A 25,344-nucleotide genomic window follows, 5' to 3' on the forward strand; every position below is an offset into this window, starting at 1 on the left:
TTGTATTTAATTGTAGTTATTTGTAGGTAATTTATTTAATTAATTTAATGATAGTGTAGTGTTAGGTTTAATTGTAACTTAGGTTAGGATTTATTTTACAGGTAATTTTGTATTTCTTTTAGCTAGGTAGTTATTAAATAGTTAATAACTATTTAATAGCTATTGTACCTAGTTAAAATAAATTGAAAGATGCCTGTAAAATAAAAATAAATCCTAAGATAGCTACAATATAATTATTATTTATATTGTATCTATCTTAGGGTTTATTTTACAGGTAAGTATTTAGTTTTAAATAGGATTAATTTAGTTCATAATAGAAATATTATTTAGATTTATTTAATTAATATTTAAGTTAGGGGGGGTGTTAGGGTTAGTGTTAGACTTAGGTTTAGGGGTTAATAATTTTATTACAGTGTCGGCGGTGTAGTGGGGGGCAGGATAGGGGTTAATAAATGTATTATAGGTGGCGACGGTGTAGGGGGGGCAGATTAGGGGTTAATAAATTTAATATAGGTTGCGGTGGGCTCCGGGAGCGGCGGTTTAGGGGTTAATATGTATAGAGTAGCTTGCAGTGGGCTCTGGGAGCGGCAGTTTAGGGGTTAATACATTTATTATAGTTGCGGCGGGGTCAGGGAGCGGCGGTTTAGGGGTTAATATGTATAGAGTAGCTTGCGGTGGGCTCCGGGAGCGGCGGTTTAGGGGGTAATAACTTTATTTAGTTGCGGCGGTGTAGGGGGGACAGATTAGGGGTGTTTAGACTCGGGGTACATGTTAGGGTGTTAGGTGTAGACAGTTCCCATAGGAATCAATGGGATGTCTGGCAGCAGCGAACTTGTACTTTCGCAATGGTCAGACTCCCATTGATTCCTATGGGATCCACCGCCTCCAGGGTGGCGGTTTGAAAACCAGGTACGCTGGGCCGGAAAAGTGCCGAGCGTACCTGCTAGTTTTTTGATAACTAGCAAAAGTAGTCAGATTGTGCCGAACTTGTGTGCGGAACATGTGGAGTGACGTAAGAATCGATCTGTGTAGGATTGAGTCCGGCGGATCGAAGTTTACGTCACAAAATTCTACTTTTGCCGGTCTCTAGCCTTTGATAACTAAGGCGAATCAGCCTCGCCACAAATACGCTGCGGAATTCCAGCGTATTTGAGGTTGACAGCTTGATAACTAGGCCCCTGTATCTTTGTATTTACCTCTAAAAACAGCAATAGAGAAGAAGCTCCTTGGAGTAGAAACTATTCTGGACAGTATTACTTTACTATCATTACTGCTGATTCACAATTGAAGCAAGCAGAACATTTGGGACTCTTTACAGACTTAAATATAGCTCATTGGGATCAATTTACTAAGTGTCTGGCGAACATGATTCGCTGTAGCAAATCATGTCCGTCCGACATCGCTGTCGGCATTTAACATTGCACAAGCATTTTTTGTGAAATGTCGGCCCAGGAGGTGTCAATCAACCCGATCGTATAAGATCGTGATGATTGCAGTCCGCCACACCGCTGCTTCTTAACTTATGTTTCCGACGAGCCGGGAACTTTGGGCGGAGAAAGCAGTATCCACTGCTTATTAAATCTCCCCCATTGTGTTTATGTGTATTGAAACCAATTAAGTAATAAGTCAATTGGCGATTTCCTTTTATTTTATTGTATAAATCTTGTGTGCTTCTATTTTCTTGTATAAAATAGCTAGATTATGTTTTACCTTTAATTTACATTGATTGCTATACTGATTTTTAATTATACAAATTACCTGAGGGATTACAGTGCCGTGGGTTTGATCTGAGGATTGACAGAGGGAGTGCAGGATCAGGTTTGTGAACTGGCATGTGGGTATTGGGCTGAAAAAGGGGTTTCAGTGTTTTATCTGAGCACTGTTTTGGCTCTGGGGCTGACTCTGGTGTTTCAGGGCCAGGGGCCTTTGATGCGGTGCATCAAAGTATTACAATTCTCATAAAATGAAGATGAGGTCCCCTCATCTTAGTCTTGTGTTCAGCTTGCAGCACACACAAATTGTATAATCTAGTGGAGAAATTGAAACCAGAGGCCTGTAGTTTAATTTACAAATTTAGCAAGCAATTTTGGGAATAGGGAATAAATTCAGGTTGAATATTTGCAAAAACCAATAGAAAGGATGAATTTTAATGTACATAGGGAAATATTTCAGTGAAATTCAGTGCAATTTATGTTCATATTTATTTGGTTGATTTTTGCATTTTATTTTGTATTTTGTGTCAAAGGGCCTTATATATGATCCTTGCCTAAGGCCTTACTAACTCAAGAGCTGTCACTGAAAGGCCCTCTCTGCATACTCAGTCAAATGAATCCTGTGGCATTCAAGCTTTGTCTTCCTAAAACCTATGAATTCCAACAGTATTTCATGTATTCCTTCTGAAGCCTTACCACAAGAATCAGTTCTCAATACCATCTCAATGCCCTGCTCCTGTCCTTATTGATGGTCAGAAATAACTTGGCTGCCTGCTCTAAACATTCATGCCCCCCAACTCATTCAAGCCTTCCATTAAAGAAATTCTAATTCTAAACCTAAGTAGGCTCCTAGAGGGGTCCTTGAGGGCGGGGTCTGTCACATGTCCTGGCCAACGTGGATATTGAACCTGTGTCTGCTGTGTTGTAAGGCATAGGCTTTACCACTAAGCCACAGGTAGGCTTCTGATTCTAGCCTATTATGCTTGGATCCTCTTCCCTGATTGTTCTGTCTCTTTGGTTCCACCTGCCTGCTAGCTGTAGCGGATCAGCAATCATCTGCAGACTTAAAATTGCTTCCTGTGTTCTAAGCCCATTTGTAGGTTGTATTTGTTTGCAAACTATCTTCACCTGGAATTCTTATTGCTGAATTTTTTCCTGTTTCTTTGGCCACTCTCCTGCCTGATCCAATTTGAAACTGTTTCCAGATTTTGACCTTTGGCTTGTTTACTGGACTTGTTTTTGGATATCCCTTTTTCCTTGTTGCTGTTTAGACTGATACCCTTTGCTGACCTTGGCCTCTCTCTGAACGGTGATTTATTTCACCTGGCTGCTTTTTGTGGCTACATCTCACCAATGTGTCCTTCTGACACATATTTTGTGGGATTTTCATCCTGTTTCAGCCCTGACACTGAGGTATCCAGCTATTGAACAGGAATTGGTAAAACAGGTGGATCTCTCCTCAATTGTGACATTAAGTTGCTGGAGATTATATCTCCTTTTCCTCTAGCCTTAAATTGTGGCCTCGTGTCACAAACAACTTCCTTGGAATAAACAATGCTTCTATCAACTCTGCAAATGGGCCTGGAATATATTTATATAAAGTATTCATATCACCTCTCAAGCTACTTTTTTCTAAAGTAAAGAGACCCAATTTGGCTAACCTCTTCTTAGTTTAAATCCTCCATTACCCTTATTATTTGTGTGGCCCTTCTGTAATTTTATTTTCCAATTCTGCAATATCCTGTTTTAAAATTAGTCCCCAGAAATGCACTCCATACTCAAGATGAGGTCTTACCGGGATTTAAACAGCTTTTTTCCCTTGCATATGTGTCTCTTTTAATACATGCTAGTATTTTCTTAGCCTTAGAACCCAATGCCTTGTATTGCACGCTCTTTCTTAGCTTGTTATGTATAAATTCACCCAAATCCCTTTCCTCCACTGTTTTGTTAAGTCTAGGTAATAATAGGTATCCTGCATATTTTTACTTCCAAAATGTAGAACCTTACATTTACCAACATTACCACTGCTGATATCAGGTTTACGGGCCTACAGTTTCCTGGATCAGCCCTGCTTCTCTTTTAAAAAAATGCAACCACATCAGCTTTATGGCAGTCTTTGGGTACTATGTCTGAGGATAACGAGTCTTAAAGAATTAAGAGCAGAGATTTGGCTCTGACAGTGCTAAGCTCCCTTAGAACCCTTGGACGTATTGAATCTGGACCTGGAGTTTTATTAGTCTAGTTTGTTTCAACATCTCTCCCATTGGTTCCTCTCTGTGTATACTGAAGAAAAGAAATGGTTCAGCACCTCAGCCGTCCATTGGCCACTGTTAATCATCCTACCCTTCTTACATTTTAATGTACCTATATTTTCCTTCTTAGAACTTTTGCCATTTATATACTTAGGCCTAGATTTGGAATTTGGCGGTAGCCGTGAAAACCAGCGTTAGAGGCTCCTAACGCTGGTTTTAGGCTACCGCCGGTATTTGGAGTCACTCAAAATAGGGTCTAACGCTCACTTTTCAGCCGCGACTTTTCCATACCGCAGATCCCCTTACGTAAATTGCGTATCCTATCTTTTCAATGGGATTTTTATAACTCCGGTATTTAGAGTCGTTTCTGAAGTGAGCGTTAGACATCTAACGACAAAACTCTAGCCGCAGGAAAAAAGTCAGTAGTTAAGAGCTTTCTGGGCTAACGCCGGTTTATAAAGCTCTTAACTACTGTGCTCTAAAGTACACTAACACCCATAAACTACCTATGTGCCCCTAAACCGAGGTCTCCCCACATCGCTGACACTCGAAAAAAAATTTTAACCCCTAATCTGCCGACCGCCACCTACGTTATCCTTATGTACCCTTTATATGCTGCCCCTAACACCGCCGACCCCTGTATTATATTTATTAACCCCTAATCTGCCCCCTTCAACGTCGCCTCCACCTGCCTACACTTATTAACCCCTAATCTGCCGACCGCAAAGCGCCGCCACCTACGTTATCCTTATTTACCCCTAATCTGCTGCCCCTAACACCGCCGACCCCTATATTATATTTATTAACCCCTAATCTGCCCCCCTCAACGTCGCCTCCACCTGCCTACACTTATTAACCCCTAATCTGCCGACCGGACCTGAGCGCTACTATAATAAAGTTATTAACCCCTAATCCGCCTCACTAACCCTATCATAAATAGTATTAACCCCTAATCTGCCCTCCCTAGCATCGCCGACACCTAACTTCAATTATTAACCCCTAATCTGCCGACGAATCTCGCCGCTATTCTAATAAATGTATTAACCCCTAAAGCTAAGTCTAACCCTAATACTAACACCCCCCTAAGTTAAATATAATTTAAATCTAACGAAATTAATTAACTCTTATTAAATAAATTATTCCTATTTAAAGCTAAATACTTACCTGTAAAATAAATCCTAATATAGCTACAATATAAATTATAATTATATTATAGCTATTTTAGGATTTATATTTATTTTACAGGTAACTTTGTATTTATTTTAACCAGGTACAATAGTTATTAAATAGTTAAGAACTATTTAATAGCTAAAATAGTTAAAATAATTACAAATTTACCTGTAAAAGAAATCCTAACCTAAGTTACAAATAAACCTAACACTAGACTATCAATAAATTAATTAAATAAACTACCTACAATTACCTACAATTAACCTAACACTACACTATCAATAAATTAATTAAATACAATTGCTACAAATAAATACAATTAAATAAACTAGCTAAAGTACAAAAAATAAAAAAGAACTAAGTTACAAAAAAATAAAAAAATATTTACAAACATAAGAAAAATATTACAACAATTTTAAACTAATTACACCTACTCTAAGCCCCCTAATAAAATAACAAAGCCCCCCAAAATAAAAAAATGCCCTACCCTATTCTAAATTACTAAAGTTCAAAGCTCTTTTACCTTACCAGCCCTGAACAGGGCCCTTTGCGGGGCATGCCCCAAGAAATACAGCTCTTTTGCCTGTAAAAAAAAACATACAATACCCCCCCCCAACATTACAACCCACCACCCACATACCCCTAATCTAACCCAAACCCCCCTTAAATAAACCTAACACTAAGCCCCTGAAGATCTTCCTACCTTATCTTCACCATACCAGGTTCACCGATCCGTCCTGAAGAGCTCCTCCGATGTCCTGATCCAAGCCCAAGCGGGGGGCTGAAGAGGTCCATGATCCGGCTGAAGTCTTCATCCAAGCGGGGCAGAAGAGGTCTTCCATCCGATTGAAGTCTTCATCCAAGCGGCATCCATCCGGAGCAAAGCGGCAGCATCCTGAAGACCTCCACCACGGAACATTGAATTCGAGGGACGCCATCTTGGATGACGTCATTTAAAGGAACCGTCATTCGTCGTTGAGTCGTCGGCCAGGATGGATGTTCCGCGGTGGAGGTCTTCAGGATGCTGCCGCTTCGCTCCGGATGGATGCCGCTTGGATGAAGACTTCAATCGGATGGAAGACCTCTTCTGCCCCGCTTGGATGAAGACTTCAGCCGGATCATGGACCTCTTCAGCCCCCCGCTTGGGCTTGGATCAGGACATCGGAGGAGCTCTTCAGGACGGATCGGTGAACCTGGTATGGTGAAGATAAGGTAGGAAGATCTTCAGGGGCTTAGTGTTAGGTTTATTTAAGGGGGGTTTGGGTTAGATTAGGGGTATGTGGGTGGTGGGTTGTAATGTTGGGGGGGGTATTGTATGTTTTTTTTTACAGGCAAAAGAGCTGTATTTCTTGGGGCATGCCCCGCAAAGGGCCCTGTTCAGGGCTGGTAAGGTAAAAGAGCTTTGAACTTTAGTAATTTAGAATAGGGTAGGGCATTTTTTTTATTTTGGGGGGCTTTGTTATTTTATTAGGGGGCTTAGAGTAGGTGTAATTAGTTTAAAATTGTTGTAATATTTTTCTTATGTTTGTAAATATTTTTTTATTTTTTGTAACTTAGTTCTTTTTTATTTTTTGTACTTTAGCTAGTTTATTTAATTGTATTTATTTGTAGCAATTGTATTTAATTAATTTATTGATAGTGTAGTGTTAGGTTAATTGTAGGTAATTGTAGGTAGTTTATTTAATTAATTTATTGATAGTCTAGTGTTAGGTTTATTTGTAACTTAGGTTAGGATTTCTTTTACAGGTAAATTTGTAATTATTTTAACTATTTTAGCTATTAAATAGTTCTTAACTATTTAATAGCTATTGTACATGGTTAAAATAAATACAAAGTTACCTGTAAAATAAATATCAATCCTAAAATAGCTATAATATAATTATAATTTATATTGTAGCTATATTACGATTTATTTTACAGGTAAGTATTTAGCTTTAAATAGGAATAATTTATTTAATAAAAGTTAATTAATTTCATTAGATTTAAATTATATTTAACTTAGGGGGGTGTTAGTATTAGGGTTAGACTTAGCTTTAGGGGTTAATACATTTATTAGAATAGCGGCGAGATTCGGTCGGCAGATTAGGGGTTAATAATTGAAGTTAGGTGTCGGCGATGTTAGGGAGGGCAGATTAAGGGTTAATACTATTTATGATAGGGTTAGTGATGCGGATTAGGGGTTAATAACTTTATTATAGTAGCGCTCAGGTCCGGTCGGCAGATTAGGGGTTAATAAGTGTAGGCAGGTGGAGGCGACGTTGTGGGGGGCAGATTAGGGGTTAATAAATATAATATAGGGGTCGGCGATGTTAGGGCAGCAGATTAGGGGTACATAGGGATAATGTAAGTAGCGGCGGTTTACGGAGCGGCAGATTAGGGGTTAATAATAATATGCAGGGGTCAGCGATAGCGGGGGGCGGCAGATTAGGGGTTAATAAGTGTAAGGTTAGGGGTGTTTAGACTCGGGGTACATGTTAGAGTGTTAAGTGCAGACGTAGGAAGGGTTACCGCATAGCAAACAATGGGGCTGCGTTAGTAGCTGAACGCGGCTTTTTTGCAGGTGTTTGGTTTTTTTTCAGCTCCAACAGCCTCATTGTTTTCTATGGGGGAATCGTGCACAAGCACGTTTTTGAGGCTGGCCGCGTCTGTAAGCAACTCTGGTATCGAGAGTTGAAGCTGCGTTAAAAATGCTCTACGCTCCTTTTTTGGAGCCTAACGCAGCCTTTATGTGGACTCTCAATACCAGAGTTATTTTTATGGTGCGGCCAGAAAAAAGCCGGCGTTAGTTTTTCGGGTCGTTACCGACAAAACTCCAAATCTAGCGGTTAATTTTTTTTTGAGTTTATCTTAGAATCCTTTGTAATTAATCTTCCATTTACAATTTTGGCTAACCTGTTGTTCTTTTACATACTTTGTTACATTACTTTTAAGTTTTTGGAATGATGAGTTTGTGCTATTTTCTATGAATAAATTAAATGCCCTACGTTTTTTTCCTAATTTTTCTTAACACATCTGTACTCAGCCATATTGCCTTGGCTTTATTTCTTTTACTTTTATAACTATGTAGTATGTGTTGATTGTTTAATTATATAACAACATTTTAAATGTTCTCCTTTTATCATCTGTGTTTTATTTGAGAATACTTTGTCCAAAATTTATGCTATTTAACAATTTCCTTAAATCATTGAATTTTGTTTTCTTAAAATTAATAGTCTTGTTTAAACCCTTGCATTATGGCAAGGGATTTAAAATGTGACCATGTTATGATTGCAGTTACTCGAGTGTTCTCTCTTACTTTTTACGTTTGATATTATTTCTGTATTATTAGTATAGCTTTATTTCTAGTTGGCTTCTCTATTAACTGTGACATAAAGTTATCTTTGATCATATTAAAAATATCTATCCCCCTTAGTTGCATTGTTAGTTTCAGTGGCCCAATTTTATTCTGGGTAGTCTAAATCTTCCATAATTACACTTGCAGTACAACCCCAATTGCGAAAAAGTTGGGACAGTATGGAAAATGCAGAAAAACAAACAAAAAGAGTCATTTGAAAACTCAATTCACCCTGTATTATATTGAAACCACATTATTAACACATTTTCTGATGTTTTACTTTGTGAATTTAATCTATTTTTGAAAATATACACTCATTTCAAATCTGATGACTGCAACACACTCCACAAAAGTTGGGACAGTCGACTGTTTACCACTCTGTAACATCACCTTTTCTTTTAATAACACTTATTAAGCGTTTAGGCAGTGAAGACACCAGTTGGTTAAGTTTAGCAATCATTTTTCCCCATTCATCCATTATGCATGTCTTCAGCTGCTCAAATTTGTTGCCGTATTGTGCGCTTCATAATACGCCACACATTCTCAATCAGAGACACGTCAGGACTGCAAGCAGACCATGCTAGCACTCTCCCTCTCTGCTTATGCAACCGTACACTTGTAATCTGGACAGAATGGGGTTTGGCGTTGTCCTGCTGGAAAATGCAGGGACGTCCCTGGAAAAGTCTGGGTGGCAGCATATGTTGCTCTAAAATGTATATATATATATTTCTGCATTACTGGTGCCCTCACAGATGTTGCAACAGAAAAAATGAAACACAAAGGAAAAAAGGATATTAGCACTCCATCTACTGGAAAAATATTAACTATTACAATTTAACATTTATTAAAACCATTTAATTGCAGTGAGGTATTAACCTCTACCTAAAATAACCTTATATTACCGTAAGAAAGAAAGGGTGATTCCCCCCCCCCCCTGTTTCCTGGCCGTTAGCTAGTCACAACGGCATCAGGTGCCTGGGATGAAGAGCACACTAGTAGTTACAAATGCATTGCGGCCCTAAACAGGCATTTTTCAATGTATAGACAGACAAAAAAAAAACTCACAGATGTGCAAGTTAACCATGCCATGGGCACTGACACACCCCCATACCATGACAGAAACTGGCTTTTGAACCTAATGCTGATAACAGCTTGGATGGTACTTTTCCTCTTTGAAAACGATGGCTGTTTTTTCCAAAAACTATTTGAAATGTTGACTCATCGGACCACAAAACATGATTCCACTGTGCTACTGTTTGTGCTACTGTCCATCTCAGATGAGACCGAGGCCAGAGAAGTTGACGGCGCTTCTGGACAGTGTTGATATATGACTTCTGCTTTGCATAGTAAAGCCTTAACTTGCATCTGTGGATGTAGCGTCAAATGGTGTTGACTGAAAAAGGTTTACCAAAGTATTCCCAAGCCCATGTCAGGATATCAATTACAGACTTAAGACAGTTTTTGAGACAGTGACGTTTGAGGGATCGGAGATCACAGGCATTCAGACGTGGTTTTCGGCCTTGCCCTTTACACACAGAGATTTGTCCAGATTCCTTGAATCTTTTAAAGGGCCATAATACCCAAATGTTTAAACACTTGAAAGTGATGCAGCATAGCTGTAAAAAGCTGATTAGAAAATATCACCTGAACATCTCTATGTAAAAAAGAAAGATATTTTACCTCAAAAGTTCCTCAGTAGCCACCTCCCATTGTAAAGGATTTCTAAGCAGCATTTTAGTGTGTTTGTCCTGGGACATCTGAAGGGACTAGCATTGTGCACTCTCATATTATTTCACCAATCAGGTAAAGGAAGCTTACTATGAAATCTCATGAGAGTTAAGTGAAATCTCATGAGATCACAGTAAGAGTTCATAACCTCAGCACTGCTGATGCTGATTGGTTGATTGGCTGCTGTTCATTTCTTGATTTTTTTTAAATTTGTTTACCTGCAGCTGGGAGCAGCTGAGTATAACTTTTTACACAGAACTTACTCTGGTGAGCTGAGGAGATTGTGAGGTAAAATATCTTCCTTTTTTACATAGAGAAGCTCATGTGATATTTTCCTGTCAGCTTTTTACAGTTATACTGCATCAGTTTCAAGTGATTTAGCATATGAGTATTATGTCCCTTTAATTATATTGTGCACTGAAGAAGGTGAAATGAACAAAATCCAACTGATTTGTCTTTGGGGAATGTTGTTCTCAAAGTGTTGGATTGAAGGACTAGGCCTTTTTTGGAGGCTCCTTATACACTATGATTACACGATTGCCTCATCTGTTAACTGCCCAGTCATTTGAATCATCCCACCAGGTTTCAGTTATGCTAATAATATCATATTCCTCTTCTGCTGCTAAGAACTCCACCTCTCCCAAGTTATCAGTCATGATTGTTGCATTTGTTGTCTTATATTTAATTCTCTTGTGCTTTCTGTTGTTACTTGGTACTTTTCACTCCAAATTTTGTTTCCTAAGTTTACCCTTTTGTGATCCATGCTTTGAGATATTCCAGATGTATCATATTCACAGACTAATTTGCTATTGCTGGTTCTGCACTTCCCCTCACCTTTTCCATGTGTCTGGAACTATGTATACTCACTCCTCATATCTTACCTGAGTTTGTTTCCATGTGGCCTCATTCACTCTCCCAATCATTTTTCAATAATAAAGTAGAAAAAATTGAAATGGGATTTTTAAGTGTTGCATTGAGCATGTGTTTGTGCAGCTGTTAATCTGCTGTATTGAAAATTATTGTTATTTTTCAATAAGTTTACTTCCTCTATCTGCTGTCTATGCTATTCCCCTCTATCACCCTCCAAAAAGGCGGCTTATCCTTGTATAAGGCTCAGCAATGTAACAAATTTGGGGGAGGCATCTTTTGCCTGGTGCAGCATTGACTAACTCTGTTAAGCAAAATGCATGAAAAAATGTCTTCTGGGAAGGTTTGCACCCACATGAACCATCAGAAGTTGGAACAATATATGTTATTGTATATTCATTGACATATATCAAATGCAAAAACTTGACTTGTGAGAAGATCAGGTTGGTGTTTTAGGGGGAAAGCAAAGTTAAACCTTCCTGGTTCAGGTAGAGCATGATATTTTAAACAACTTTCTAATTTACTTCTATTCTCAGATTTGCTTATTTCTCTTGCCTAGGTACCTCAGTAATCTTAGGATCAGCAATGCACTGCCAGGATTTAGCTGGTGATTGAAGGATGAACATTTATCACTTGTCATGGGCTCAGCTAATTCCCAGCATTGCTGCTCCTGAGCCTAGCAACATTTACTCTTCAACAAAGGATACCAAGGGAACAAACACATTTGAAACTAGAAGTAAGATGGAAATTTGTTTAAAATTGTATGTTCCGTCTGAATTATGATAGATTCATTTTGACTTTACTGTCTCTTAAAGGGGCAGTCTAGTCAAAATTAAACTTTCATGATTCAGATAGGGCATGTAATTTTAAACAACTTCCCTTTACTTCTATTATCTAATTTGCTCAGTTCTTTAGATATCCTTTGTTGAAGAAATAGCAATGCACATGTGCGAGCCAATCACACAAGGCCTCTATGTGCAGCAACCAATCAGCAGCTACTGAGCATATCTAGATATGCTTTTCAAAAAGTGATATCAAGAGAATGAAGCAAATGAGATAATGGAAGTAAATTAGAAAGTTTTTTAAAATGACATGCTCTTTTTAAATCACAAAAGAAAAAATTTGGGTTTCATATCCCTTTAAGTATTGGGTGTCTTTTGCCCAGTAGGAAATAGGTTTTTCAGACTGCAGTAAAAGAAAGATTGATTTCTGACCAAGAAAGGGTAAGGTATCGTTTTCACTTGTTATAAAAATAAAATGCAGTTATTGTTGGCGCATATTTATGCAGTTTATAGTATTTTGTTTGATTTCAAGTAGTGTGAGATGAATATGATTTTTAGATGCTTTAGACTCTAGGACACATGCACAATAGAATGAAGAATGTTAAAAATGTATTAACTGCTTTATGAAAACAAATATTTAATTCTATTTCATGGTTATGCATTGGGCAGAAGTGAGCCTTTTTGTCAGTTTTCCTTTGCTGACTTTATTTTGTGAGTTGGTAAAAAAATGCACATTAATAAAATATTTTTGGCACGCTTTGTTATGGGGACATTTTTAATATCTGTTACGGGTTTGTTTTATTCTTTTTACTCCAGAAATTCTCTGTCAGATTGATGGTAAAAAATGTAAGCAAAATATATTTAACATGCTGCAACATAACTCAAAGTTGTCCTGGTATTTTCAGGAATCAACGTTATTGTCGTTTAAATCTATTTGTCATATTTAAAGCAAAAGTCTGGTACACTGTCTATAATAATATCAATACTAGCACGCTTTATGGGGAGGGTGGAATCTTTAGTAATGAGCCCTTATATGTTCTTGTCTTTAAATATTCAAACACAGATTACTGATAGTGGGGGGTCATATACCTTTTTGTAAGTTTCATTGTTTTGTATATTTTTCTCTGTATGTCCACACTGAAACTAACGGCTAGATTTAGAGTTCTGCGGCCAAAGGGGTGCGTTAGCTATGCGTGCTTTTTTTCCCTCCGCACCTTTTAAATACCGCTGGTATTTAGAGTTCACAGAATGGCTGCGTTAGGCTCCAAAAAAGGGAGCGTAGAGCATATTTACCGCCACTGCAACTCTAAATACCAGCGTTGCTTACGGACGCGGCCAGCTTCAAAAACGTGCTCGTGCATGATTCACCCATAGAAAACAATGGGGCTGTTTGAGCTGAAAAAAAAACAAACACCTGCAAAAAAGCCGCGTTCAGCTACTAACGCAGCCCCATTGTTTGCTATGCGGTAACCCTTCCTACGTCTGCACTTAACACTCTAACATGTACCCCGAGTCTAAACACCCCTAACCTTACACTTATTAACCCCTAATCTGCCGCCCCCGCTATCGCTGACCCCTGCATATTATTATTAACCCCTAATCTGCCGCTCCGTAAACCGCCGCTACTTACATTATCCCTATGTACCCCTAATCTGCTGCCCTAACATCGCCGACCCCTATATTATATTTATTAACCCCTAATCTGCCCCCCACAACGTCGCCTCCACCTGCCTACACTTATTAACCCCTAATCTGCCGACCGGACCTGAGCGCTACTATAATAAAGTTATTAACCCCTAATCCGCATCACTAACCCTATCATAAATAGTATTAACCCTTAATCTACCCTCCCTAACATCGCCGACACCTAACTTCAATTATTAACCCCTAATCTGCCGACCGAATCTCGCTGCTATTCTAATAAATGTATTAACCCCTAAAGCTAAGTCTAACCCTAATACTAACACCCCCCTAAATTAAATATAATTTAAATCTAATGAAATTAATTAACTTTTATTAAATAAATTATTCCTATTTAAAGCTAAATACTTACCTGTAAAATAAATCCTAATATAGCTACAATATAAATTATAATTATATTATAGCTATTTTAGGATTGATATTTATTTTACAGGTAACTTTGTATTTATTTTAACGATGTACAATAGCTATTAAATAGTTAAGAACTATTTAATAGCTAAAATAGTTAAAATAATTACAAAAAAGCAGCGTTAAGCTCCTAACGCAGCCCCATTGTTTCCTATGGGGAAACACTTCCTAAGTCTGCACCTAACACCCTAACATGTACCCCGAGTCTAAACACCCCTAACCTTACACTTATTAACCCCTAATCTGCCGCCCCCGCTATCGCTGACCCCTGCATATTTTTTTAACCCCTAATCTGTCGCTCCGTACACCGCCGCCACCTACGTTATCCCTATGTACCCCTAATCTGCAGCCCCTAACACCGCCGACCCCTATATTATATTTATTAACACCTAATCTGCCGCCCCCGCTATCACTGACCCCTGCATATTATTATTAACCCCTAATCTGCCGCTCCGTACACCGCCGCAACCTACATTATACCTATGTACCCCTAATCTGCTGCCCGTAACACCGCCGACCCCTATATTATATTTATTAACCCCTAATCTGCCGCCCCCAACGTCGCCTCCACCTACCTTCAATAATTAACCCCTAATCTGCCGACCGAATCTCACCGCTACTCTAATAAATGTATTAACCCCTAAAGCTAAGTCTAACCCTAACACTAACACCCCCCTAAGTTAAATATAATTTAAATCTAACGAAATAAATTAACTCTTATTAAATAAATTATTCCTATTTAAAGCTAAATACTTACCTGTAAAATAAACCCTAATATAGGTACAATATAAATTATAATTATATTGTAGCTATTTTAGGATTAATATTTATTTTACAGGCAACTTTGTATTTATTTTAACCAGGTACAATAGCTATTAAATAGTTAATAACTATTTAATAGTTACCTAGTTAAAATAATTACAAAATTACCTGTAAAATAAATCCTAACCTAAGTTACAATTAAACCTAACACTACACTATCAATAAATTAATTAAATAAAATACATACAATTATCTACAATTAAACCTAACACTACACTTTCAATAAATTAATTAAATACAATACCTACAAATAAATACAATGAAATAAACTAACTAAAGTACAAAAAATAAAAAATAACTAAGTTACAAAAAATAAAAAAATATTTACAAACATTAGAAAAATATTACAACAATGTTAAACTAATTACACCTACTCTAAGCCCCCTAATAAAATAACAAAGACCCCCAAAATAAAAAAATGCCCTACCCTATTTTAAAATTAAAATAGAAAAGCTCTTTTACCTTACCAGCCCTGAAAAGGGCCCTTTGCGTGGCATGCCCCAAAGAATTCAGCTCTTTTGCCTGTAAAAAAAACCCATACAATACCCCCCCAACATTACAACCCACCACCCACATACCCCTAATCTAACCCAAACCCCCCTTAAATAAACCTAACACTAAGCCCCTGAAGATCTTCCTACTTTATCTTCACCACGCCGGGTTCACCGATTGATCCAGAAGAGCCTCCGATGTCTTGATCCAAGCCCAAGCGGGGGGCTGAAGATGTCCATGATCCGGCTGAAGTCTTCATCCAAGCGGGAGCTGAAGAGGTCCATGATCCGACTGAAGTCTTCTATCAAGCTGCATCTTCAATCTTCTTTCTTCCGGATCCATGTAGTTCATCCCGCAGACGCGGAACATCCATCTTCACCGACGACTTCCCGACGAATGACGGTTCCTTTAAGGGACGTCATCCAAGATGGCGTCCCTCGAATTCCGATTGGCTGATAGGATTCTATCAGCCAATCGGAATTAAGGTAGGAAAATTCTGATTGGCTAATGGAATCAGCCAATCAGAATCAAGTTCAATCTGATTGGCTGATCCGATCAGCCAATCAGATTGAGCTCGCATTCTATTGGCTGTTCCGATCAGCCAATAGAATGCGAGCTCAATCTGATTGGCTGATCGGATCAAGGGCTTGGATCAAGACATCGGAGGAGCTCTTCTGGATCGATCAGTGAACCCAGCGTGGTGAAGACAAGGTAGGGAGATCTTCAGGGGCTTAGTGTTAGGTTTATTTAAGGGGGGTTTGGGTTAGATTAGGGGTATGTGGGTGGTGGGTTGTAATGTTGGGGGGGGGTATTGTATGTTTTTTTTTACAGGCAAAAGAGCTGAATTCTTTGGGGCATGCCCCGCAAAGGGCCCTTTTCAGGGCTGGTAAGGTAAAAGAGCTTTTCTATTTTAATTTTAGAATAGGGTAGGGCATTTTTTTATTTTGGGGGTCTTTGTTATTTTATTAGGGGGCTTAGAGTAGGTGTAATTAGTTTAACATTGTTGTAATATTTTTCTAATGTTTGTAAATATTTTTTTATTTTTTGTAACTTAGTTCTTTTTTATTTTTGTACTTTAGTTAGTTTATTTAATTGTATTTATTTGTAGGTATTGTATTTAATTAATTTATTGATGGTGTAGTGTTAGGTTTAATTGTAGATAATTGTAGGTATTTTATTTAATTAATTTATTGATAGTGTAGTGTTAGGCTTAATTGTAACTTAGGTTAGGATTTATTTTACAGGTAATTTTGAAATTATTTTAACTAGGTAGCTATTAAATAGTTATTAACTATTTAATAGCTATTGTACCTGGCTAAAATAAATACAAAGTTACAGGTAAAATAAATATAAATCCTAAGATAGCTACAATGTAATTATTAATTACATTGTAGCTATCGTAGGGTTTATTTTACAGGTAAGTATTTAGTTTTAAATAGGATTCATTTATTAAAGTATAGTGTAGTGTTAGGTGTAATTGTAACTTAGGTTAGGATTTATTTTACAGGTAAATTTCTCTTTATTTTAGCTAGGTAGCTATTAAATAGTTAATTACTATTTAATAGCTATTGTACCTAGTTAAAATAAATTTAAATTTGCCTGTAAAATAAAAATAAATCCTAAGATAGCTACAATATAATTATTATTTATATTTTAGCTATATTAGGGTTTATTTTACAGGTAAGTATTTAGCTTTAAATAGGAATAATTTATTTAATAAGAGTTAATTTATTTTGTTAGATAAAAATTATATTTAACTTAGGGGGGTGTTAGGGTTAGAGTTAGAATTAGCTTTAGGGGTTAAAAAATTTATTAGAGTAGCGGTGAGCTCCGGTCGGCAGATTACGGGTTAATGCTTGAAGTTAGGTGTCGGCGATGTTAGGGAGGGCAGATTAGGGGTTAATACTATTTATTATAGGGTTATTGAGGCGGGAGTGAGGCGGATTAGGGGTTAGTACATTTTTTATAGTAGCCATGCGGTCCGGTCGGCAGATTAGGGGTTAATAAGTGTAGGTAGGTGGCGGCGACGTTGGGGGCGGCAGATTAGGGGTTAATAAATATTATGTAGGTGTCGGCGGTATTAGGGGCAGCAGATTAGGGGTACATAGGGATAACGTAGGTGGTGGCGGTGTACGGAGCGGCAGATTAGGGGTTAAAAAATTTTAATAGAGTGGCGGCGATGTGGGGGGGGCCTCGGTTTAGGGGTACATAGGTAGTTTATGGGTGTTAGTGTACTTTAGAGCACAGTAGTTAAGAGCTTTATAAACCGGCGTTAGCCCAGAAAGCTCTTAACTACTGACTTTTTTCTGCGGCTGGAGTTTTGTCGTTAGATTTCTAACGCTCACTTCAGCCACGACTCTAAATACCGGTGTTAGAAAGATCCCATTGAAAAGATAGGATACGCAATTGACGTAAGGGGATCTGCGGTATGGAAAAGTCGCGGCTGCAAAGTGAGCGTTAGACCCTTTCCTGACTGACTCTAAATACCAGCGGTAGCCCAAAACCAGCGTTAGGAGCCTCTAACGCTGGTTTTCACGGCTACTGCCAAACTCTAAATCTAGCTGTAACTGTTTTGGTCAATTAAGACACAGTTGAGATAATTTCAATAAATCATTTTTATGCTTTAAAATTAAGACATTAAAGAGAAATGATTGAGAAAGAGAATATAAGTTTATTCAACATTCCAATTACTTTTATTATCTAATTTGCGTCATTCTCTTTTTATCCTCTGTTAAAAGAGCAGGGTATCGTTAGGAGGCCTTATGAACAAAGCAAGCAGGCACTTCACAGTGTGTAATTTAAAAAAAAATCATTTATTGAAAAAATCATTTAAAAAGCGCATCCATAAGAATGACAAGGAGACTGACATGGAGGAGAACGGCCTGACACATTCTGCACCCTCTAATGGAGCTTATTCATTAAATTATTTTTTAAATAAATTGATTTTTTAATATTACACACTGTGAAGTACCTGCTTGCTTTGTTCGTAAGGATTCACTAGCGGCATGATCGGCTGCAGCTATGGCACTCCGAACTGGTGGACTGGGATTATATGAACTTTGACTCAGTTTTTCCGGCTCCTTTACTGTTTGCCGCATGCAGGGGTTTGTTCTTGACTGTTTATTGTTAGGAGGAATTCCTGCCATTCACATCTATAATTGTAAGAGGTGCCAAACAAGAACAACTAGCAATGCATCAAAACACTAATTACAGCTGTAACACTTTAGAAAAATGTACATGTTTGTAATTGTATAATATTAGCTGCCTGTTATGTTATGGTAATGTTGTTTGTTTCTCTATATTAAACTAATTTGTCTCTAGGGGCTGTCACTAAGCATTGCATGATGTTCTAAAGGAGGGGTCAGGATTTTTGGCTTTTTCTCAGCCCCGTGTGCAAATGATCTAATCTCACAATAACATCTCACTATTTTAAAGATGAAGAAGTTGACTTTTTTTTGTCTTTGTAATTTTCTTTCATTTATGTTTAAAGTACAAGTTCACTCATAATAGTTTTGTAACCTAGCAGCAGCAACAAATTTTACAAATCTCTATAAATTACAGTAATACTAAAAAGTGAAGATTTAAAAGTTATTGTTTTTTTACCTTTTAGAAGTATTTCACTAATGCTGTCCTCAACGATCCTGGTATGCCCAGATAAAAGGGCTGGGCTACAGTACTATGTTAGCCCACCCCCTGACCAATCACAGTTGCACAATTAATTATATGCGCAAATACATTTTCCCCCATGCATATGTGCAATACGCATCAGGCGCCTGCCCCATACATCATCAGTGAGTGCGCAATCACAAGGGCATGATTCCAGCCTTAGGCCTAGATTTAGAGTTGGGCGGTAGCCGTCAAACCAGCGTTAGAGGCTCCTAACGCTGGTTTTTACCGCCCGCTGGTATTTGTAGTCAGTCAGGAAAGGGTCTAACGCTCACTTTGCAGCCGCGTCTTTTCCATACCGCAGATCCCCCTACGCCATTTGCGTAGCCTATCTTTTCAATGGGATCTTTCTAACGCCGGTATTTAGAGTCGTGGCTGAAGTGAGCGTTAGAAATCTAACGACAAAACTCCAGCCGCAGAAAAAAGTCAGTAGTTAAGAGCTTTCTGGGCTAACGCCGGTTTATAAAGCTCTTAACTACTGTGCTCTAAAGTACACTAACACCCATAAACTACCTATGTACCCCTAAACCGAGGTCCCCCCACATTGCCGCCACTCTATTAAAAATTTTTAACCCCTAATCTGCCGCTCCGTACACCGCCGCCAGCTACGTTATCCCTATGTACCCCTAATCTGCTGCCCCTAAAATCGCCGACCACAATGTTATATGTATTAACCCCTAATCTGCCACCCCTGCTATCGCTGACACCTGCATATTATTATTAACCCCTAATCTGTCGCTCCGTACACCGCCGCAACCTACATTATACCTATGTACCCCTAATCTGCTGCCCCTAACACTGCCGACCCCTATATTATATTTATTAACCCCTAATCTGCCGCCCCCAACGTCGCCTCCACCTACCTACAATAATTAACCCCTAATCTGCCGACCGGATCTCACCGCTACTCTAATAAATGTATTAACCCCTAAAGCTAAGTCTAACCCTAACACTAACACCCCCCTAAGTTAAATATAATTTAAATCTAACGAAATAAATTAACTCTTATTAAATAAATTATTCCTATTTAAATCTAAATACTTACCTGTAAAATAAATCCTAATATAGCTACAATATAATACAACAGAGGGGTAAATATAAATTATAATTATATTGTAGCTATTTTAGGATTAATATTTATTTTACAGGCAACTTTGTAATTATATTAACTAGGTACAATAGCTATTAAATAGTTAATCTAAGTTACAATTAAACCTAACACTACACTATCAATAAATTAATTAAATACAATACCTACAATTATCTACAATTAAACCTAACACTACACTATCAATAAATTATTTAAATACAATACCTACAATTATCTACAATTAAACCTAACACTACACTATCAATAAATTAATTAAATACAATACCTATAAATAAATACAATGAAATAAACTAACTAAAGTACAAAAAATAAAAAAGAACTAAGTTACAAAAAATAAAAAAATATTTACAAACATTAGAAAAATATTACAACAATTTTAAACTAATTACACCTACTCTAAGCCCCCTAATAAAATAACAAAGCCCCCCAAAATAAAAAAATGCCCTACCCTATTCTAAAATTAAAAAAGTTCAAAGCTCTTTTACCTTACCAGCCCTGAAAAGGGCCCTTTGCGGGGCATGCCCCAAAGAATTCAGCTCTTTTGCCTGTAAAAAAAAACATACAATACCCCCCCCAACATTACAACCCACCACCCACATACCCCTAATCTAACCCAAACCCCCCTTAAATAAACCTAACACTAAGCCCCTGAAGATCTTCCTACCTTATCTTCACCACGCCGGGTTCACCGATCGATCCAGAAGAGCTCCTCTGATGTCTTGATCCAAGCCCAAGCGGGGGGCTGAAGATGTCCATGATCCGACTGAAGTCTTCATCCAAGCGGGAGCTGAAGAGGTCCATGATCCGGCTGAAGTCTTCTATCAAGCGGCATCTTCAATCTTCTTTCTTCCGGATCCATGTTCATCAGCCAATCAGAATTTTCCTACCTTAATTCCGATTGGCTGATAGAATCCTATCAGCCAATCGGAATTCGAGGGACGCCATCTTGGACATATATCAGAGTGATTTTTGTTTACATAGGTAGAGGGTTTTTTGGTAATTTTTTGTTCTGTATGGTTTTGGAGTTGTTGTGATGCCCATATCCTTCACAGTGGAACTTGTTCTATGAGCTGAGAAGTTAACGGTTACAAAATTGTAATGGAGCTTAAAGTACCATTAAATATAGTAGAATTATTATTATTATTATTTATAAAATATTTTACCAAGAAAGATACATTGAGATTTCTCTCGTTTTCAAGTATGTCCTGGGTACACAAAACATTGCATTGATACAATGGGTACAATAAAATAAAAAACAATAATAATACACGATATATGCACAAAAATTTAACATAGAACAGGTAGGAAATATATAAATCAACAATGACAGGTGCATTCTGTTTTGAGATATGTAGAGAGGGATCTCTTAAAGGATATTAGGCATGGGGAAGGTTTGAAAGTGTGCATAATAAAAAGACAATGCAACAACACTTATTTGAATTTCATATAAGCAGTATCGGCCACATGCATGTACCATGTGACAGCCATCATCCAATCACAGACTAGTATACGTATATTCTGTGAGCATGTGCACATGCTCGGTAGGAGCTGGTGCCTCAGAAAATGTGTACTTAAAATGATTGTGCAAAATTTGATAATGGAAGTATATTGGAAAGTCTGTTAAATTTGCATGCTCTATCTGTATCATGAAAGTTTAAAGGGATACTGAACCCACATTTTTTTTCCCATGATTCAGATAGAGCATACAATTTTAAGCAACTTTCTAAATGACTCCTATTATCAATTTTTCTTTGTTATCTTGCTATCTTTATTTGAAAAAGAAGGCATCTAAGCTTTTTTTTAGTTCAGAACCCTGGATAGCACTTTTTTATTGGTGGATGAATTTATCCACCAATCAGCAAGGACAACCCAGGTTGTTCACCAAAAATGGGCCGGCATCTAAACTTACATTCTTGCATTTCAAATAAAGATACCAAGAGAATGAAGACAATTTGATAATAGGAGTAAATTAGAAAGTTGCTTAAAATGCAATGCTCTATCTGAATCACGAAAGAAAAAATTTGGGTTCAGTGTCCCTTTAATTTTGCATTTGGTGTCTCTTTAAGTTAAAACTAATAAGGGAGGTGTATGGATCTCTCAAAAATCATGTAACCGTAATGTTGTGATGTTGCAGTGAGTTTTTTGCCACTAGATATTAGTTTTATTGAATCTAGGCCATTGAGTACTTACACTGTCTAAGTAAACATATTTCTGTTCTGGCTATATAGTTTCACATGATTTACATTTATTTATTTTAATTTATAAGTAGTAACAAAAGATGGGCGAATGTGCTGAAAGTGCAATTCATTTGGTAGAATGAATAGTCCTGTGAACATTCATTTTCAGGGCCGGTGCTAGGATTTTTGACCACACAGGCGAGGATAAATTTTGCCAGGAGCAGGGTATCAGGATAGCCTAATATACAATATATATATATATATATATATATATACACACACACACACACACACACCAATGCGTGTGTGTATGTGTGTATATATATATATATATATATATATATATTGTATATTAGGCTATCCTGATACCCTGCTCCTGGTACTGTAATTGCAGGGATATGGGACACTATATAAGTATATATATATATATATATATATATATATATATATATATATATATATATATATATACATATATATATATATATATACATATATATATATATATATTTATGTATATATATATATAGATACATATATATATATATATATATATACACATATATACATACACACACATATATATATATATATACACACACGCATATATATATATATATATATATATATATATATATATATATATATACATGCACACACACCTTACAACCCCACAGTGCTGCAGCTAACACACAGGGTATATTACCTGTGTGTGTGTATGATTAAACAGCAAATAAGTTATGGAAATTTTTTATTTAATTATAACCTTCTCAGTATCACATTTGTTTCAAATTCAAAATAGCCTAGCCTGACAATAATAACGGCTGCCTGCTTCCTTTTCACAGGGCTAGCTAGCCCTTTCATTACCGGTGCCATGTGGTTTATTTTCTATGACACACTCACAGGCACAACATACTCCACCATGTAATATGGCCACACAGGCCACCTGAAGAGCAGCCAGCACCCAGGCCAGCACCTATACATTAAAGGATTTGTGTTTCCTGACTGAGTCCTGTCTGTGTGACACTCACTGACTCACTCACACTGTCACAGATTAAATGATCCTTTAATGATGTAGGTGACTGTGCTGGGATCTGGCTGCTTGCTCAGCCTTCAGTCAACCGACAACAGTTAAGAACAAAATGGCAATCATGGCATGGCATATTTTATATTTATCAGGAACTGGGCAGCCCTGGGCCCCCACCCCACCATTCATTCAATTTGACCATTTCCTACCACCTAGTTCCTAGTATAGACTATAGTACTAGCAAATTATGCCCGCTCCAGCCGGACCCCCCTCCTCAGAGCCCCCCCCATTCCTAAATGCCTCCAGTCTCTGTTTTGGATCCCTCCTCAGAGACCCCCAAGGCAAGCCACCAGCCCAGCGACCACCACAGTGCCACGCATCACCTACCTGCTTCTCTGAGTCTTCACTCGTCGTCTGCAAGACTGCAGCAGCAGCGGACAGCGGGCGGGCTTGTCTCAGAAACTGTCACCACCTCACTCACGTGGCTGAGGGTCGGGAGATTTTGATGATGCTGCTGCAGCCAGACTGTGAGCCGCTGTGGAGATGTCAGGCGGCCACGGCTCATCCCGCATGATTTCTCCCGCTCCCTCTCAGTCTGAGTGACGTCACTAGGTCTAGGTAGACAGCCACTGGCAGCGGCAGAGCAGGAAGCGCAGCAGCTGCACAAGGCAATTAAGCTCCGCCTCATCGCCTCCAGTCCACTGTCCTCCTCTGCTCGGACCGCTACAAACACTCTATGACTCTGAGACTGAGTTTGTCTCTCGACAGTCATATACAGTCTGTGACAATCCATTAATGTAACTGTAAATAAAATACATTTAGTTGCATAATCATTGCTGCACACATCATGCAAGTTCATTCAAAATAAAAAAAAAATTTTTTAGCATTGTAGGCACTTGGCGCCCCCCTGCTGATGCGCCGTAAGGCGGCTGCCTATCCTGCCTAATACAAAACGCCGGCCCTGTTCATTTTGGATAGTCGAATGTTGATAAGAAGGAAAATCCATTAAAATTCGGTAATCAAATGTTATTTCCGGTTTACAAATGTTACTTTCGTTTTCGAATGTTCATAATTAGATCGAATATCTACATTTAAAATTTCGAATGTAACATTCACTTTAACAAATACTATTCAAAAGTTCAATAGTTCATGTGGTAGGGAATTTAGTAAATTGATACAAAATAGATACAATTATATTGATCATTTGCATATTAAATTTAAAGAGAGCATTAAAAATACTATTACAAATATATTGATTTTAATTTTTTCAAATTGAAATATTGCATAATTTGAATTGAATTATTGAAAAATTTGAATTGAATATTAATATATATATAGTACATTAAACCAATGTTAGAATGTTGTATAAATATTTGAAATTGCAAAACATTCACCCATCAGTAGTAGTAACTCAGTCACTCTTTGTCATTATAGGAGAATACTTTTTACAAAAACATTGTTTCCTTGTAATTTGACCATCATATTACTTTGTTTATGTACTTTTACTGTCAGGAGTTTTTTTTATGCAACACAAATGCAAATCTGAAATGCTTTATAAATGTCTGCAAATAATTCTGACCTTTGCTCTAGGACAGTGAGGTCAAACAACACCATATACTGTATTGTAGTTTGAAACATTATAATGAACTTGTGGCAAAGCTGTCAGTCTATTGTTTAGATGTGGGAAAGTGGACAAAAGGGTAAAGGGAGTGCAGGTGATAGTTGGCTAAAATAGAGAAAATACAGACTGACATAATAACTTGTTCTGTGCAATGTGGCATTTAAAGCCCAATTATACCTTTCACATAGAAGATGATTCCTGTAGCATATGTCTAGTCCCACCCAGGAGGACTATAAATCCTGGAAATACCAGGCAATTCTTACCTGAACAAAGGTACATGTTTTGGCTTTCATGGGCCTTGTCACTATTGGTTAATGGGAAATGGTTCATCTCTAGTGACACAAAGTTCATATAGTTAATTGTAATAAATGCAAAATAGAAGTGAGAATGTCTAAAATGGAAGCAGTCATTTGTGTAAAATAGAAAATTAATTTTGCTGAGGTTTAAAAGGGGCCACAGGGGATTCTTTTGAGG

Source organism: Bombina bombina, chromosome 5 (assembly GCF_027579735.1).
Source record: "Bombina bombina isolate aBomBom1 chromosome 5, aBomBom1.pri, whole genome shotgun sequence".
NCBI classification, from domain to species: Eukaryota; Metazoa; Chordata; class Amphibia; order Anura; family Bombinatoridae; genus Bombina; species Bombina bombina.